The 13,456-nt window shown below is 42.2% G+C and overlaps 1 long non-coding RNA gene across 1 annotated transcript; it reads right to left on the minus strand.

The window, feature by feature from the left end:
- Positions 1-1,127: 1,127 nt before the first annotated feature.
- On the minus strand, positions 1,128-6,692 carry LOC121283014. The gene is made up of 3 exons (XR_005944166.1): positions 6,481-6,692; positions 4,314-4,520; positions 1,128-3,367 (listed from the first exon to the last, which is right to left on the minus strand). It is a non-coding gene; the product is annotated as an uncharacterized LOC121283014 (long non-coding RNA).
- Positions 6,693-13,456: the final 6,764 nt, after the last annotated feature.

The following is a 13,456-nucleotide window of genomic DNA, read 5'->3' on the forward strand; positions in this document are numbered from 1 at the left end:
ATTTTATAGTGCAGATTACGGAGTAGACTTTATTGACACCTAGGATGCTAGTGGATCAGTTTAACCTGGATTGGGAGAATGGCTTTTGGGCTTCAAGTTCTGTAGTTTGAGCCCTCTGAAGAATTGTTGAATACCATGCTGCTTCATTCAAATATTTTTTCTATATTAGAGACCTCGTGCTGTACCTATTGCCAAATCCTTTTGAAGACAGTCCATTCATGTGAACAGTTGAAGTTGTTCACTCCAAAGTTACTTCCCTCACACTAGACTTCCTGACCTAACCGATTTTATTCTCTTTGAAGAACAGGCTATATTAACCATTTCTATAGTTAATGGATCCCTCTACCTATGTTTATTACCCAAGCCACTAAAGTTATACTTTAATTATTCATGGCTGACATCATTACTGCCATGTGCTCCCTTGCACAAGGCACTTTTCCTATCAGAAGACATTTGTCAAGAAGATATTTAATCTGCAATGTTATTGCAGATTATTTTAAAATAGAGTTCTAGTAGTGTCTGTATCTGCGTATGTCTATCTTAATTGGATTAAAGCCAGCTGATCTAGAGGCTTTGATGTATAGAGGAGAAGTAGGTTTGAAATATTAATTAGCTAAACATAGGGAAGTTAGAAGGTGAAGTGTAAAGGGGGAAATTTGCATTTTTAAAATAAACCATTCAATAGAATGAGTGAAATATTATACCTAGCCAAAAGAAGCCAAACAATGTGTTTATTCTTTCCAAAGCTTAATAATAAAATTGGTGCTATGCAAGGGTTTTATTGTTAGAAGAGGTAAAGTTCAAAAAACCTAGTCATACAATGAGAATTTGCATTCAAAGAGGAAAATATGTATAAAGGAAGGCTGTTGGTAAAAGGTGAGGGATTCTAAGATCTGAAGCCTCCAGCCTGTAAGCCTCAAGCCGCTGTCTGCAAGGACTCAGAGCTGAAAGAAACTCATTTTGAATGTGACTGTCCAGAGTGTGCTTTGCCAGGGGTCTGTTTAAATCTGTGTTTTACTGTTACCTTAACAGAGGTGTAAGTGGGAGTCAGATTAATTAGGGGATTTTTAGAAGTTATTATAGTAGTAATTTGTAGACGCATGTATATGCTTACCATCTTTTAATAAATGTTTAATTTATGAAAGTCCCTCTTGAGATGCGGTGGTCTTATTATAACTGAATTCAAAGCCTGCATTTTGAAAAATACAAATTGCAAAAATTGGTTATGACAGTTGTTTCAAGTTTCCCTCTGGGATTTGAACAGTTCAGCCTTTACCATCTGCTGTGTCATAATACATGCCACTCACAACACTTCAAAGCCACCTGTATGCATTGGGAAACCTGGTGTTCCAAGACACAATAGTATCCATTCTTCAGTGTCGCTGGGTCAAAATCCTGGAACTCCCTCCCTAACAGAACTGTGGGTGTACCTACACCACATGGACTGCAGTCGTTCAAGAAGGCAGCTCACCACAACCTTCTCAAGGGACAAATAGGGATGGGCAATAAATGATGGCCTAGCCACATCCCATAAATGAATAAAAATGAAAAGGAGCTTGGTTATTAACTCTTAACACCCCAAGATGTCAAACATTCAACTCTACAGGATGTTCAACACTTGTGGGTGGTGATGGAGAGGAGAAAAAGAGAGGAGTGTGGAGAGAGTGGACCGAAGGAGATTTATTTTCTTGTAAGATAACCACCTACAAGTGACATATTGGCATTTTCACCTCACTATCTTATATTTTGGGATGATTGATGTCATTGTGTCCCACTTTTAGAAAGGAATGGCCAGCCCAATGTGTCTGCATGGAGGCAATGCCCCTTTACTGTTTGTTGATTCCTTGCACTGTGCAGTGGAATGGGAATTCCCATCAGTTGTTAGGATTCAAACACAGCATCATTACTCAGCCTTTTTAGGATCCGTGGTGTGTGTGTGCACTGCCCTGGGACACACAGTGACTGACCATCCCCTCCTGCCTAATCAGCTAGTGACCTCGACTTGGACTTCCAGTATCTCTGACCAGGTAAACTCAGGTTTATACACCTAGACAGTCCATCTGCGCAGGGAGAGGATCAGCAGCCAATTCGGTTTAAAGGAAAGACTAATAAATTATTTTAGGAATGAAGCACAATAGATTATCTTCCAAGAGCTCAGATCCTCTGTTTCAACACCGACTCTAGTTTTAAATGAATGCACAGCAGCAAGGAACAGGAAATTACCATTGACTGTACGAATAGGTTCTCATTGAGGAATTCACACAGTAAAAGACTCTCATCTGAGACTTGGTTACCTCATACATCACCTGTCACTTGGCTTTGCTTTGTGTTATCTCCATTTTACTGACACAATAAAATTTGTACACATCCGTCACAACATCAGAATTAATCAAAAGGATCACCTGTTTTTGATTGACATGGAAATCTGTGTCTGAGATATAGAATCGTACAGTACAGAAGAAGGCCATTGTGCCTGTGTTGACTTAAGCTCTTTAAATAATCCCTTCTCTCCATTCTTTCCACAGAGCCCTGAAAATTTCTCCTTTTCAAGTAATTATCCAATTCCCTTTTGAAAGTTATTTCTGAATCTGCTTCCACCACCGGGGGTGGGGGAGAGCGGGGCTGGGCAGTGGGAGGGGGAGTGAGGTCAAGCCCTGGAGGGGAGGAGCGGTGGTGGGCGGTAGGATAGCGAGCGGGACTGAGGCCTGGGAAGGAGGGAGCAACCTGAGGCCTGGGAAGGGAGGAGCAGGGCTTGGCGGTAGTAGGGTGAGCAAGGCTGAGGCCTGGGAAGGGAGGACTGGGGCCAAGGCCTGGGAGAGGTTGGGGCTGATGCCTGGGGAAGAAAGGAGTGGGGCTGGGGTGGGAGGAGGGTGCAAGGCCGAAGCCTGGGGGTGCTAGGATTTAGTGGGGTGGAGTGAGCTGGGCCATGGGTGCGGGGCCGTGGTGGTGAGCGGGGCTGAGGCTTGTGGTCTGGGCCCTGTCAGCCACTTCTCCCTCACATCAGTAAATATTTTATTAAGGTCTAGGATTTGAGTCTATCAAATGTTTCCCTTTTATCCATTATCATCACTGCTTTTCCACTCCAGCTCGCCCACATCCAAGCAAGGTGGAGGAACCCAGATAGGGGGGATGGTGGAGAAGGAGGAGGGTTGAGTGAGTGGGAGGACATGAATAAGTGAGTGAGTGGGGTGCTGAGTGAGGATGGGAGGGCATGAGTGAAAGTGTGGGGTAGGTGGGTTGAGAAGAGGGATATATGTGTGTTGGGACATGAGAGTGGACCTGATTACAGTGTGTGTGTGGGGTGGGAAGGAAGGCAGGGTTTCATTGAGTCTTCTGTCACCGGGGAATATCGAGAGTTGGCTGAAACCTACATGAGTACAGAAAATAAGAACATTTTTAAAAAGTACTTATAAATGCAGATTTTCATATATGATGTATTATATGTTGATCTATAACATTTAAATTTTAATAAAAACATACTAATGTTCCCATGCTACTTTATTACTGTTTTGTTTTTGCTGGCATTTGCGATCATGTTAATTTTCAAGAGGTTTTTTTTTGCTATAAATTAGTTCATGGAATGTGGACATCGCAAATTGTTGCCCAGCCTTAATTACACTTGAGAAGATGGGGGTGAGTTAAAATGAGATCACGTTGGAAAATAGTTTGCAAAGCACCTGCCATGGTCCTTTCCTTCGCTCTGCATGTACATAATCCAGCAAGGTCATGTTCTGTGGTTAGTGTGGACTGCATAGTCCATTGAATGCTGAGATGCTGGGGTCACTTTGATGATTTGATACAAATGTGATGGTCTGCTATTTTGGCGGTAATAGAAGGGAAACAAAGGGGAAACTAATGTTTCCACCCACTTGAAGTCTAATAATTCCACCCATTTGAAATGGCCTAAATGTATTTGCATGTCATTAAAAAATGCTATAATTACATGATTCCTTGTCACAACAAATTTTCAAACTTTTTTGTCTTTGGCCACTCTCACCCCTGGGCAGTGCATTTCAGATTGTAACAACTCACTGTGTGAAAGCATTCCTCACCTCCCCTCTTGTTCTTTTGCTGATTATCTTAAATCTGTGTCCTCTGGTAACCAACTTTTCTGCCACTGGAAACAGTTTTTCCTTATTTACTGTATCAAAATCCTCTATTATTCTGAACAACATTATTAAATCTTCCCTACTGTAAGGAGAACTATCCTGGCTTCTCCAGTCTCTGACTATTTGCGTTGGCTCAAATTAAAACAAAGCCAAATTCTCAATCGCTGTCAAGTTCTGTTTTAAGCAGCGTTCACAAATACTCACGGCTTGAGGACATCTATCTTTACGTATGAATCAAACCCCGTGTGTCGAGCCTCTAAGTTGTGCCCCTCTCCTTCGACCGTTCTTAGTCCAGTCTCCTTCCTGTTCTGTTCTGAGGTTTTGCGCTCTGTTGCTGTGAAGGTTGGGGTTCAGAGCTGAAGGAGGAGCATCCAACTCTTCTAATTGGCTAGTTTCTTTCTCTCTTTCCATCTGCGGAAGACAATTTGACAATTTTTAGTTCAACAGCAGTTGAGTTTTTTTCTTGGAAAAGAGAACTGAAACTCTGAATTGAGCGAACATAACATTTTTTTTTAAATAGCATTAAATATGAATTTATAGATGGAAAGATAAACTTCCTGGACACTGTATGACCTGACTGACGGAATCCCACATTGAATGCTTTCTCATGAGATAGGTTGACAAAGTTATTAATTATTTTGTGAATTTTAATTTAGCGCCTTACATAAAGACAATGTATGGTCTCACTGTAATAAGATGCTAATCTTAAAGAGGAACTTTGTTTCTATACATTGCCACACAATCTATAAGAGGGGATGGAGATATAGTCATTGCTTTCGCTCAAGTTTCACTCCGTTCCCTACTGTATAAATTAGACTTTAGATCGTGGGTCCTAGCCTGACTCTGAATGGGAGGAGAGTGAGTTTCTCAAATAAGACAGTTTCACACACTCTTAGTTTCACACTGTTTTACATTTCACACTAATGTCAAACCAGGTTTAGATAATGCTCTTATGGTACTTCCTGAACACTTTGTAAGTTAAGCAGACATTAACTGAATGTTTGACAGGGCTGTGAAGAAAGAGCAGGGGTTGGGGGTGAAGACTAGCCAAATAGCTCTTTTCAAGAGCCAGCATAGACACAATGGGCTAAATGGTCACCTTCTGTGCTATAGGATTCTATAATCCAATGATACTTCCAACCCCTCTTTTGAGATAGGACCCCACACCAAAGATATTGACAACAATCAGCCTACATCTATCAAGGTCTTGTCCTTTGGTGCGAATCTCAGCCAGCCTGACCTGTATAACCTCCAGAGACAGCTAACAGTTAACCACTTGGGCCCTGTGGCAGACCAGATAGAGTCCAATAAATAAGCAGCCAAGAGCAAAAGATGCTTCATTTTCTTCATGCTATGTGTAGCGTCCCAACTGTTCACTTTATTTATAAATTAGATATCACAATAGACAGCTATATATCAAAGCTTGCCAAAGAAACAAATATTGGTAAGATAAGTGGTGTAGACATGGGCATAAAAAATACAAAGAGACATTGAGAAGTGTGAGTACAGTGCACAATTTTGAAATTTGCAGGTGACACAAGATATGGAAGTTTAGTAAACAGTGTAGTGAATAGTAACAGACATCAATAGGACAGACATTTAAGGTGATTGGCAAAAGAACCAGAGACAAGATGAATTTCAGTGCAGGTAATTGTGAGCTTATTCATTTTGGACCAAAAGAGGATCGATCTGAATATTTTTTAAATGGTGAAAGCTGAGACAGCGGATTTCCAAAGAGATTTAGGGAATCCATGAACGCAGATGACTAAACTGTAGTAGCGATGTAGAATAAAACAGTCAAAAGACTAATGGAATGTTACCCTTTATGACTACAGGACTACAATATAGAGGGGAGGAAGTTTTGCTCTGGCTGTAGACCATATCTGGAGTAACTGTTTACAATTCTGGGCACTGCACCTTCACAAGGATATAGTCGCCAGAATGTTCCCAGAGCTCCAAAGGATTAGAAAATGAGGAGGAAATACATAAACTAGCCTTGTATTCCCCGGAATATCGAAGACTAAGGGCTGATTTGATTGAGGTTTTTAGGTTTTTAAAGGAACTGACAAGGTAGATAGAGAGAATGTTTTTCTGTTGGTGGGGCAGTTTAGAACCAGGAGATGGGATGTTGAAATCAGAGCCAGGCCATTCAGAAGACAAGGTTGGAAACACTGAGAGGAGACAGTGTTACCCTTCAAGCAGTGGCTGACACAGAACACTGTCTCACTTTGAACTTTTTTCATTGTCCACTGGATAATGATGCAGCTCAAGAACCAAAGGAGAATCTGAATTACAAAACAGAAAATATTGGAAAACTGCAAGCGAAAGTACAGGTTAATGTTTCACGGGGAGATTGCTCCACCTATCCTACCTCACTCCTGAGAGGGATGTCACCTCTTCTATCAAGATGTAGTTTCTGTGTTCAGCTTCTTCTAACAAAGACATAGGAGAACCAAGATTGACAATTCGGATTTATTTCTCGACTCTGCTTGACCCCTCTTCCTCTCTCTCTCTTTCACTCTATCGCTCCCTCCAGTAATTTTATTATGGATTGGCTTCATTTGCATAACTTAGCACCCAGAACTTCTCTGCTTGACCATTTGTTGGCCCAGATAAGGGCAAAGGGGAGGCTGGAACACTATGAGGGATGGGAGGGGAGGGGTTAGATATTGCTGTGGTTTGGGTGGAGGTCTTACGTGATGGTCAACACCCTGGGGATGAGCAGCTTGATAAGGAGCGAGTTGCTCTATCTGTCCTTCACCATCTTGCATTCATCAACAGTGAAAAACAAGCCGCTTCCAGGAACTCAGCCCCAATAGGAAAACCTTCTGACTTGTTGATGACTGAATGTATGTTTTTGTGCATATGTGTGTGTGTGTGTGTTTGGCATTTTAGTCACAGGGAGTCTATAGTTGGGTCAGGTACAGATTGATCTGGCATTGGCTCTGGTTTAGTTACTGGTTCTGCATGGATGCCACAGTACTAAGTTATCAATAATTATTGATCTACAGAGAGCCGCGACACACAGGCTGTTTGACCCATCTAGTCCCTGGTATGTCCTCCACATGAGCTACAATCCCAATCCCTATTCCAATATCCCTTTACTCCATCTTTCCTTCAACAATCCATCAAACCAATGCTAAATTGTTTTTAAAAATTTACTAACATGGTGAAGGTATTGCTGGCAAGGCCCATCCCCCATCCTTTTACAGGAGGTAGTGACAGAAGAGCATTGGATAGAAGAACATCAGAGTCACCCATGTTGGTGTGGGACTGCAGTCATATAAAGGCCCAGACTGGGTTCTGCTTCCACCCACTTGAACAGAAGAGATAGGAGGAAGCCATTCATCCCCTCAAGCCTGCTTCACCATTCAACATGGTGATATTGGTATAAATCAGCCTTATATACGTTCAACGATGGAGCATTCCAACCTCTCTGGAGTAGAGAATTCCAAAGGTTCACGACCCTTTCAGTGAAGAAGTTTCTCCTCATCTCAATTCTAAATGATCGGCCCCTTATCCTGAGACTAGATTCCCCAGGTAAGGGAAACAACATCTCAGTATCTACCCTATCAAGCCCTCAGAATCTTGTATGTTTCTTTGTGAGTTTAGGCCCAATTTACTCAGTCCAATGAAAGTACATCCTTTCTTAAAAATGGCACTCAAGGAGTGGCCTCACCAAAGTCCTGTACATTTTTTTTATTCTTTCATGGGATGTGGCCATCACTGGCATGTCCAGCAGTTGCTGTCCTTGAACTAAGTGGCTTCATAGGCCATTGCAGAGGGCAGTTAAGAGTCAATCACATTGCTGTGGGTCTGGAGTCACATGTAGACCAGGCCAGGTAAGGATGGTAGATTTCATTCCCTAAAGGGGATTAGTGAACCAGATTACTGTAAGTAGCTTTCAATTTCAGGTTTTATTAATTGAGCTTAAATTCAACCAGTTACCATGGTGAGGTTTGAACCCCATGTCCTCCCAGAACATCAGCCTGGGCCTCTGGATTACTAGTCCAGTGACATTACCACTACACCACCATCTCCCCCAATTGTAACAGGTTTCCATATTCTAGTACTCCAATCCCCTTGCAATAAAGACCACCATGCCATTTCCCTTTCTAACTGCTTGCTGTACCTTCAAGTTAACTTTGTATTCCTTGTATGAGCACAAACAAGGCCCTTTGAAAATTAACATTTTCATGTTTCGCACCTTTTTAAAAATATTTTGCTTTGCTATTCTTACTACAAAAGTGAATAACCTCACACTTTCACATTATACTCCAATTATCGCCTTGTTGGCCATTCATTTAACCTGTCTATTTCTTTGCAGCTTCTTTGTGACCTCTTCACAGCTTACATTCCCACCTAGTTTTGTACTATCAACAAACTTAGATACATTACTCTCGGTTTCTTCACCTGAGTCATTAATGTAGATTGTAAATAGATACGGCCCCAACACTGATTGTTGTGGCAATCCACTAGTCACAGTCTGCCAACTTAAAAATGCCCTATTTATTCCTACCATCTGCTTCCTGTCTGTTAACCAATCCTCTATCCATATCATCCCCAACTCTGGGAGCTGTTATCTTGTGCATTAATCTTTTGTGTGGCACCTTATCAAATGCCTTTTGGAAATCCAAGTAGAACACATCTACTGAGTTCCTTTTTCTAATCTACTTGTTACTTCCTCAAAAACTCTAATAAATTTGTCAAACATGGTTTCCCTCCTGAAAAATCATTTTGACTTTTTCTGATCAGACTATGATTATCAAAGTGCATTGTTAAGACTTCCTTAATAATAGATTCCAGCACTTTCCCACGATTGATGTCAGGCTAACTGGCCTGTAGTCCCCTTCTTTCTTGAATAGTGGTATTACATTTATACCTTCCAATCCACTGGGATAGTTCTAGGATTAAGGGAATTTTGGAAAATAATAACAAGCACATTCACAATCTCTGCAACTATCTCTTTTAGAACCCAAACATATAGGCCACCTGGGGTTACCAACTATGATTAAATATATTCCTGGAGGTTTCATCAATGGCTTGCCCCCACATTACAGCCAAGCTTTGGCCAATGCATCCATCTTGTGATGCACTGCCTCCCTGCACCAGCTGGAAAGCTATAAGACTCATTACCCAATTGGATGATGAATGACTGTCAGCCAAACAGCCTATTTATTCCCATTTTCAATATTTTATGTCTAGTAAAGGGAAATGTTCAAATAAAATTTTAAAAACTCTCTTTCTTAATGTCCCAATGGTTTTTCTCCAGGGTTGCACATAGCAGTGGCCTAAAATTGACCTTCAACTCCTGGAGACTTCAGACCAATCCTGGAGGGTTGGCAACTAAAAGACCACCAGGTCCTGGGGATTTGTTGGATTTTAGTTCCTTAAGTTTCTCCAGTACTTTGTTTCTGTTGATATTAACTGTCTTAGGTTCCTCACTTTTATTAACTCCTTGGTTCCCATCTATTTCTGGCATGTAATTTGTGTCTTTTATCATGAAGACAGTCACATTCTTTCATTGTTTTAAACACTTTGAGTAACTTGCCCCTGAATCTCCCATGGTCTCATAAAAACAGACCCAGTTTCTCAAGTATTTCTTCATGTTCATATTTCCTGATAACAGGCAGCATTTCAGAGAGTCTGCCCTTTACCCTCTCTATTGCTTCAACATCCTTCCTACAATATGGCATGAAATTCAGCACACAAGGCACCAACTGTAGTCTTAACAAGTTGTTATAGAAATTCACCAATACATCTCCAATGCATATGAATGATGTCAGCTGGAGTTTAGCTAGTAGCACTTCAGAGATTTAAGCACATAATCCAGTCTAGCACTCCCAGTGCAGTACCAAGGGAGTACTGCAGTGTCAGAGGGTCAGTACTGAGGGAGCACCACACTGTCGAAGGATCAGTACTGATGGAGCGCTGCAATGTCAGAGGGTCAGTACCTTGGGAGCACTGCAGTGTCAGAGGGTCAGTACTGAGGGAGTACCACACTGACAGAGGGTCAGTACTGAGGGAATGCCGCACTGTTGGAGGGTCAGTACTGATAAGTGCTGCATTGTCAGAGGATCAGTACTGAGGGAGCACTGCACTGTCAGAGGGTCAGTACTGAGGGAGCGCTGCACTGTCAGAGGATCAGTACCTTGGGAGCACTGCAGTGTCAGTGTCAGCACTGAGGGAGTGCCACACTGTCGGAGGGTCAGTACTGAGGGAGCGCCACACTGTTGGAGGGTCAGTACTGAGGGAGTGCCGCATTATTGGAGGGTCAGTACTGAGCAAATGCTGCACTGTCAGAGGGTCATACTTGGGGAGTGCTGCATTTTAGCAGGGTCAGTACTGAGGGAATGCTGCACTGTGGCAGGATCAGTACTGCAAAAGTGCCGCACTGTGGACACTCATTACTAAGGAAGTGCTGCACTGTGGGAGGGGCTATACTGAGAGAGCTCTGCACTGTAAGAGGTGCCATCTTTCAGATGAGTCGTCAAACTGAGACGTGTGTACCCTTGTGTGAGTGTAAAAGTTTCAATGGCATCATTTCAAAGAGGAGCAGGGGAGCTATCCTCAGTGTCCTGCCCAATATGTATCTTTAATCAGCATTGTTCCTATGTTCCTATCGTTGACCATTATCACGTTGTAGTTTGTGGGATTTTGCTCTATGCAAATTGAGTGTTCTGTTTCTTACATTACAACAGTGACTACATTTCCAAATTATTTTTTTTAAAATTCATTCATAGAATGTGGGTGTCACTGGCTGGGCCAGCCTTCATTGCCCACCCCTAATTGCCCTTGAGAAGGTGATGGTGAGCTGCCTTCTTGAACCACTGCAGTCACCCACAATGCAGTTAGGGAGGGAATTCCAGGATTTTGGCCCGGTGACCGTGAAGGAACAACGATATATTTCCAAGTCAGGATGGTGAGTGACTTGGAGGGGAACTTCCAGGTGGTGGTGTTACCATATGTCTGTTGCCCTTGTCCTTCTAGGTCATGGGTTTGGAAGGTGCTGTCGAAGGAGGCTTTATGAGTTGCTGCAGTGCATCTTGTAGATGGTACACACTGCTGCTACTGTGCGTCGGTGATGGAGGGAATGAATGTTTGTGGATGTGGTGCCAAATCAAGTGGGCTGCTTTATCCTGGATGGTGTCAAGCTTCTTGAGTGTTGTGGGAGCTGCATTCATCCAGGGCAGTGGAGAGTATTCCATCACACTCCTGACTTGTGCCTTGCAGATGGTGGACAGGCTTTGGGGAGTTACTCACCGCAGGATTCCTAGCCTCTGACCTGCTCTTGTAGCCACAGTATTTATATGGCTAGTCCAGTTCAGTTTCTTAATTGGCTGTAAGGCACTTTGGGATGTCCTGAGGTGGTGAAAGGTGCTATATAAATGCAAGCCTTCCTTTTTTTCTTTTTTTAAATAATACCCAGTGTTTTGATGATCTCATTGACATGTGCTGTTCTTAATCTCTAGTGAACTTGAATCCTCAATTCCCTCGGCTCCTCAGCACTTCCACACAGCCAGTTTTTTCCCAAAGTATCATTATTTGACCATCAAAATCCACACCTCACAGGTTATCATTGAATTTCATCTGATCCATTTCTTGTCCATTCCAATAATTAATCAGTTTGCACCATGCAACTTCCTTTGGCCCTCAGAGTTATTCACGGTGTTTCCTAATTTCAAATTGCTTCTGAATTTGGACACCACCACTCCCTCAGCTCCAATATATTTGGTATACACAGTGTACAAAAGTGGTTTCAGAACAGAACCATGTGGTTCACCACTTCCCACCCTGAGAAACTGCCCTTAATTCCAACTCTCTGTAACCACCTTCAAAAATGCCTTTGAACCCAATTTTCTACCCTTCCCCCACTAAATTCCATATCTCTCCACTTTTGTTGTCTCCAGACTCAACTATTCCAATAATCATGCAATCTTAGCAACTTACAGCACAGGAAGAGGCCATTCAGCCCCTCATGTCTGCTGCCCCTTTGAAAGAAGAGTCATGTTTAGTTCCCTAGACTCACTTCTTGTCCATAACTCTAGAAGCTCCTCATCCTCAAGTACTTTTTAAAAATGTATTATTTCATGGGATGTGGGTGTCGCTGGCAGGGCCAGCATTTGTTGCCCATTCCTGATTGCCTTTGAACTTCATGCCTTACTCAGCATTTGAGAGAGCAGGTAAGAGTCAACCACATTGCTGTGGGTCTGGAACCACATGTAAGCCAAACTGGGTAAGGACGGCAGATTTCCTTCCCTAAAGGACATTAGGTGAACTAGATGGCTTTATGACCATCAATTATAATTTTATGGCTACCATTACTGAGACTAACTTTCAATTCCAGATTTTATTAATTGAATTCAAATTCCACCAAGTGGGATTTGAACCCAGGTTCCCAGAGCATGAGCCTGGGCTTCTGGATTATTAGCCCAGTGACTTCTAAAATTATTTCTGAAATCAGCTTCCACCTCATTTTCAGGTACAGCATTCCAACTTTGACAACCCAGAATGAAAACAATTTCTCCTTATCTTCTTTCTAGATCTTTTGAATCTATGATCCCCAGATATTAACCCATTGATGCATTCTTCTTTATTCTATTAAAACCTCTCATTATTGCCGTGAGAAGTCGATTACAGCCATGAATTACTTACGGGCATATTGAACTTGTTTTTAAAGAAGTACAAGCAAAGACACTGAGCTAAAGATGGCTGATAATGTCAAGTGACCACTTTCTGGAAAATTCTTATGTGGATTATACTGACAGACCTGTCCTGTCAGAATATGGAATGTCGTACCTGAAAAGGTGTCATGGCCTTCTTCAAGCAGAGACAGTTGAAAGGGAGAGACAAAAAATGCAAAAGACTGAACTTCTGTGGTTGCAGAGACTAAAGACTGATTATCACATCTCAGCAGTCATCTAAAATCTATCTCCTGTTTATTCACATCTCAGAGTGTGTAAAACGGTCGGAGATCAAAGGAAACAGATTCTGGGTGCAATATGTATGTTTTTCTCTACAGGAACACACAGGGAAAAAAGGTATCTGCAGAGCAGTGCATTAGTATGCTGGCATGCTGTGTGTGAGCAAGAAGAACAACTAGTCACCCCTGCAGTTGCAGGTGAAGTCTCTCACTCTCTCTCTCTGTTGCTGGAGGCAAGGCAACAGAAGCCACAATCAAAAAGGAAAAAGGACAGCTTCTTCAGCCAACCTGCAGAACCAAGTGTCTCCAAACCCAATGTGAAACTGCCAAAGTCTACTGGAATCACCCAACTTAACGACTGCAACATTTCATATCTATGCCTCACAGACAAGCCAAAGACTGATTTGTATATCTTTTTAAACTT

The sequence above is a fragment of the Carcharodon carcharias genome, chromosome 10 (assembly GCF_017639515.1).
Source record: "Carcharodon carcharias isolate sCarCar2 chromosome 10, sCarCar2.pri, whole genome shotgun sequence".
Taxonomy (NCBI): Eukaryota; Metazoa; Chordata; class Chondrichthyes; order Lamniformes; family Lamnidae; genus Carcharodon; species Carcharodon carcharias.